Raw genomic sequence first — 6,263 nt, forward strand, 5'->3', positions numbered from 1 at the left:
TATCCTTGCGTATTCTGATTGAGAAAAAAGGTTGAATTCACTGATGGCCAAAATGCTTACTGATGTGTTAACTGAAATTCAGAATATGCTCTGAACATTTCAATATGCACAGGCGTACCATCAAAAACACTTTACATCTGCATTCTCTTGGAAAATTAGATGAAGCAGTGGTGAATCCTAGGCTGCTGTTCCACTCGATTGGCACAATTTACAAGTAGAATGACTGCTTTTGGTTAGTAGTGACTCCTGGTGGCTAATAGTTATAAGCTGCAAATTGTAAAGTGAGCTGATTATATATATATATATATATATATATATATAAATATATATATTGATAGTTAGAAAGATAGCCAGATAGACAGATCGATAGATAGATATTTATTTCAATGAAATAATTTCTTGATCAAACTGATTGTTTTTGGCTAGGAATTTCTGTATTGTAATATTTAGGAAAAAAGATTACTTGTCCTAACCAAAAGCAGCAAATCTGCCTATTACAATACTGTGAATTGATCGAGGGTATGCCTTAACCCCAAGGAGGTGAGCACTGTTTAACTGATGCCAATAAGTCCTCGTTAGTATAGTGGTCAGTATCCCCGCCTGTCACGCGGGATACCGGGGTTCAATTCCCCGACGGGGAGGCGATTCCTTTTATTCACACAATTAAATAAAATGATGTACTTTCTAACATTGTAAAATATATCTTTCATTATCCTTGCCTATTCCGATTGAGAAAAAAGGTTGAATTCACTGATGGCCAAAATGCTTACTGATGTGTTAACTGAAATTCAGAATATGCTCTGAATATTTCAATATGCACAGGCGTACCATCAAAAACACTTTACATCTGCATTCTCTTGGAAAATGAGATGAAGCAGTGGTGAATCATAGGCTGCTGTTCCACTCGATTGGCACGATTTACAAGTAGAATGACTGCTTTTGGTTAGTAGTGACCCCTGGTGGCTAATAGTTATAAGCTGCAAATGGTAAAGTGAGGTGATTATATATAAATATATATTTATATATATATATATATATATATAAATATATATATTAATAGATAGAAAGATAGCTAGATAGACAGATCGATAGATAGATATTTATTTCAATGAAATAATTTCTTGATAAAACTGATTGTTTTTGGCTAGGAATTTCTGTATTGTAATAATTTAGGAAAAGAAATTACTTGTCCTAACCAAAAGCAGCAAATCTGCCTATTACAATACTGTGAATTGATCGAGGGCATGCCTTCACCCCAAGGAGGTGAGCACTGTTTAACTGATGCCAATAAGTCCTCGTTAGTATAGTGGTTAGTATCCCCGCCTGTCAAGCGGGAGACCGGTGTTCAATTCCCCGACGGGGAGGCGATTCCTTTTATTCACACAATTAAATAAAATGATGTACTTTCTAACATTGTAAAATATATCTGTCATTATCCTTGCCTATTCCGATTGAGAAAAAAGGTTGAATTCACTGATGGCCAAAATGCTTACTGATGTGTTAACTGAAATACAGAATATGCTCGGAATATTTCAATATGCACAGGCGTACCATCAAAAACACTTTACATCTGCATTCTCTTGGAAAATGAGATGAAGCAGTGGTGAATCCTAGGCTGCTGTTCCACTCGATTGGCACAATTTACAAGTAGAATGACTGCTTTTGGTTAGTAGTGACCCCTGGTGGCTAATAGTTATAAGCTGCAAATGGTAAAGTGAGCTGATTATATATATATATATAGATATATATAAATATATATATTGATAGTTAGAAAGATAGCCAGATAGACAGATCGATAGATAGATATTTATTTCAATGAAATAATTTCTTGATAAAACTGATTGTTTTTGGCTAGGAATTTCTGTATTGTAATATTTAGGAAAAAAGATTACTTGTCCTAACCAAAAGCAGCAAATCTGCCTATTACAATACTGTGAATTGATCGAGGGTATGCCTTAACCCCAAGGAGGTGAGCACTGTTTAACTGATGCCAATAAGTCATCGTTAGTATAGTGGTCAGTATCCCCGCCTGTCACGCTGGAGACCGGGGTTCAATTCCCCGACGGGGAGGCGAATCCTCTTATTCACACAATTAAATAAAATGATGCACTTTCTAACATTGTAAAATATATCTGTCATTATCCTTGCCTATTCCGATTGAGAAAAAAGGTTGAATTCACGATGGACAAAATGCTTACTGATGTGTTAACTGAAATTCAGAATATGCTCTGAATATTTCAATATGCACAGGCGTACCATCAAAAACACTTTACATCTGCATTCTCTTGGAAAAAGAGATGAAGCAGTGGTGAATCCTAGGCTGCTGTTCCACTCGATTGGCACAATTTACAAGTAGAATGACTGCTTTTGGTTAGTAGTGACCCCTGGTGGCTAATAGTTATAAGCTGCAAATGGTAAAGTGAGCTCATTATATATATATATATAGATATATATAAATATATATATTGATAGTTAGAAAGATAGCCAGATAGACAGATAGATAGATATTAATTTCAATGAAATAATTACTTGATAAAACTGATTGTTTTTGGCTAGGAATTTCTGTCTTGTAATATTTAGGAAAAAAGATTACTTGTCCTAACCAAAAGCAGCAAATCTGCCTATTACAATACTGTGAATTGATCGAGGGTATGCCTTAACCCCAAGGAGGTGAGCACTGTTTAACTGATGCCAATAAGTCCTCGTTAGTATAGTGGTCAGTATCCCCGCCTGTCACGCGGGAGACCGGGGTTCAATTCCCCGACGGGGAGGCGATTCCTTTTATTCACACAATTAAATAAAATGATGTACTTTCTAACATTGTAAAATATATCTTTCATTATCCTTGCCTATTCCGATTGAGAAAAAAGGTTGAATTCACCGATGGACAAAATGCTTACTGATGTGTTAACTGAAATTCAGAATATGCTCTGAATATTTCAATATGCACAGGCGTACCATCAAAAACACTTTACATCTGCATTCTCTTGGAAAATGAGATGAAGCAGTGGTGAATCATAGGCTGCTGTTCCACTCGATTGGCACGATTTACAAGTAGAATGACTGCTTTTGGTTAGTAGTGACCCCTGGTGGCTAATAGTTATAAGCTGCAAATGGTAAAGTGAGGTGATTATATATAAATATATATTTATATATATATATATATATATATATATATATATATATATATATATAAATATATATATTGATAGATAGAAAGATAGCTAGATAAACAGATCGATAGATAGATATTTATTTCAATGAAATAATTTCTTGATAAAACTGATTGTTTTTGGCTAGGAATTTCTGTATTGTAATATTTAGGAAAAAAGATTACTTGTCCTAACCAAAAGCAGCAAATCTGCCTATTACAATACTGTGAATTGATCGAGGGTATGCCTTAACCCCAAGGAGGTGAGCACTGTTTAACTGATGCCAATAAGTCCTCGTTAGTATAGTGGTCAGTATCCCCACCTGTCACGCGGGAGACCGGGGTTCAATTCCCCGACGGGGAGGCGATTCATTTTATTCACACAATTAAATAAAATGATGTACTTTCTAACATTGTAAAATATATCTGTCATTATCCTTGCCTATTCTGATTGAGAAAAAAGGTTGAATTCACTGATGGCCAAAATGCTTACTGATGTGTTAACTGAAATTCAGAATATGCTCTGAATATTTCAATATGCACAGGCGTACCATCAAAAACACTTTACATCTGCATTCTCTTGGAAAATGAGATGAAGCAGTGGTGAATCCTTGGCTGCTGTTCCACTCGATTGGCACAATTTACAAGTAGAATGACTGCTTTTGGTTAGTAGTGACCCCTGGTGGCTAATAGTTATAAGCTGTAAATGGTAAAGTGAGCTGATTATATATATATATATATATATATATATAAATATATATATTGATAGTTAGAAAGATAGCCAGATAGACAGATCGATAGATAGATATTTATTTCAATGAAATAATTTCTTGATAAAACTGATTGTTTTTGGCTAGGAATTTCTGTATTGTAATATTTAGGAAAAAAGATTACTTGTCCTAACCAAAAGCGGCAAATCTGCCTATTACAATACTGTGAATTGATCGAGGGTATGCCTTAGTTAGTATAGTGGTCAGTATCCCCGCCTGTCACGCGGGAGACCGGGGTTCAATTCCCCGACGGGGAGGCGATTCCTTTTATTCACACAATTAAATAAAATGATGTACTTTCTAACATTGTAAAATATATCTGTCATTATCCTTGCGTATTCTGATTGAGAAAAAAGGTTGAATTCACTGATGGCCAAAATGCTTACTGATGTGTTAACTGAAATTCAGAATATGCTCTGAACATTTCAATATGCACAGGCGTACCATCAAAAACACTTTACATCTGCATTCTCTTGGAAAATTAGATGAAGCAGTGGTGAATCCTAGGCTGCTGTTCCACTCGATTGGCACAATTTACAAGTAGAATGACTGCTTTTGGTTAGTAGTGACTCCTGGTGGCTAATAGTTATAAGCTGCAAATTGTAAAGTGAGCTGATTATATATATATATATATATATATATATATATATATATATATATATATATAAATATATATATTGATAGATAGAAAGATAGCTAGATAGACAGATCGATAGATAGATATTTATTTCAATGAAATAATTTCTTGATAAAACTGATTTTTTTTGGCTAGGAATTTCTGTATTGTAATAATTTAGGAAAAGAAATTACTTGTCCTAACCAAAAGCAGCAAATCTGCCTATTACAATACTGTGAATTGATCGAGGGCATGCCTTAACCCCAAGGAGGTGAGCACTGTTTAACTGATGCCAATAAGTCCTCGTTAGTATAGTGGTTAGTATCCCCGCCTGTCAAGCGGGAGACCGGTGTTCAATTCCCCGACGTGGAGGCGATTCCTTTTATTCACACAATTAAATAAAATGATGTACTTTCTAACATTGTAAAATATATCTGTCATTATCCTTGCCTATTCCGATTGAGAAAAAAGGTTGAATTCACCGATGGACAAAATGCTTACTGATGTGTTAACTGAAATTCAGAATATGCTCTGAATATTTCAATATGCACAGGCGTACCATCAAAAACACTTTACATCTGCATTCTCTTGGAAAATGAGATGAAGCAGTGGTGAATCATAGGCTGCTGTTCCACTCGATTGGCACGATTTACAAGTAGAATGACTGCTTTTGGTTAGTAGTGACCCCTGGTGGCTAATAGTTATAAGCTGCAAATGGTAAAGTGAAGTGATTATATATAAATATATATTTATATATATATATATATATATATAAATATATATATTGATAGATAGAAAGATAGCTAGATAGACAGATCGATAGATAGATATTTATTTCAATGAAATAATTTCTTGATAAAACTGATTGTTTTTGGCTAGGAATTTCTGTATTGTAATAATTTAGGAAAAGAAATTACTTGTCCTAACCAAAAGCAGCAAATCTGCCTATTACAATACTGTGAATTGATCGAGGGCATGCCTTAACCCCAAGGAGGTGAGCACTGTTTAACTGATGCCAATAAGTCCTCATTAGTATAGTGGTTAGTATCCCCGCCTGTCAAGCGGGAGACCGGTGTTCAATTCCCCGACAGGGAGGCGATTCCTTTTATTCACACAATTAAATAAAATGATGTACTTTCTAACATTGTAAAATATATCTGTCATTATCCTTGCCTATTCCGATTGAGAAAAAAGGTTGAATTCACCGATGGACAAAATGCTTACTGATGTGTTAACTGAAATTCAGAATATGCTCTGAATATTTCAATATGCACAGGCGTACCATCAAAAACACTTTACATCTGCATTCTCTTGGAAAATGAGATGAAGCAGTGGTGAATCATAGGCTGCTGTTCCACTCGATTGGCACGATTTACAAGTAGAATGACTGCTTTTGGTTAGTAGTGACCCCTGGTGGCTAATAGTTATAAGCTGCAAATGGTAAAGTGAAGTGATTATATATAAATATATATTTATATATATATATATATATATATATATATATATATAAATATATATATTGATAGATAGAAAGATAGCTAGATAGGCAGATCGATAGATAGATATTTATTTCAATGAAATAATTTCTTGATAAAACTGATTGTTTTTGGCTAGGAATTTCTGTATTGTAATAATTTAGGAAAAGAAATTACTTGTCCTAACCAAAAGCAGCAAATCTGCCTATTACAATATAGTGAATTGATCGAGGGCATGCCTTCACCCCAAG

At 34.5% G+C, this 6,263-nt stretch overlaps 3 non-coding genes across 3 annotated transcripts; all 3 read left to right on the forward strand.

The window, feature by feature from the left end:
* Nucleotides 1-569: 569 nt before the first annotated feature.
* On the forward strand, nt 570-641 carry TRNAD-GUC (transfer RNA aspartic acid (anticodon GUC)). The gene has a single exon. It is a non-coding gene; the product is annotated as a tRNA-Asp (tRNA).
* A 2,058-nt stretch (nt 642-2,699) lies between these two features.
* Nucleotides 2,700-2,771, forward strand: TRNAD-GUC (transfer RNA aspartic acid (anticodon GUC)). The gene has a single exon. It is a non-coding gene; the product is annotated as a tRNA-Asp (tRNA).
* Nucleotides 2,772-3,443: 672 nt separating this feature from the next.
* On the forward strand, nt 3,444-3,515 carry TRNAD-GUC (transfer RNA aspartic acid (anticodon GUC)). Its single transcript has one exon. It is a non-coding gene; the product is annotated as a tRNA-Asp (tRNA).
* The last annotated feature ends 2,748 nt before the right edge of the window (nt 3,516-6,263 follow it).

Source organism: Lissotriton helveticus, chromosome 1_2 (assembly GCF_964261635.1).
Source record: "Lissotriton helveticus chromosome 1_2, aLisHel1.1, whole genome shotgun sequence".
Classification (NCBI taxonomy): Eukaryota; Metazoa; Chordata; class Amphibia; order Caudata; family Salamandridae; genus Lissotriton; species Lissotriton helveticus.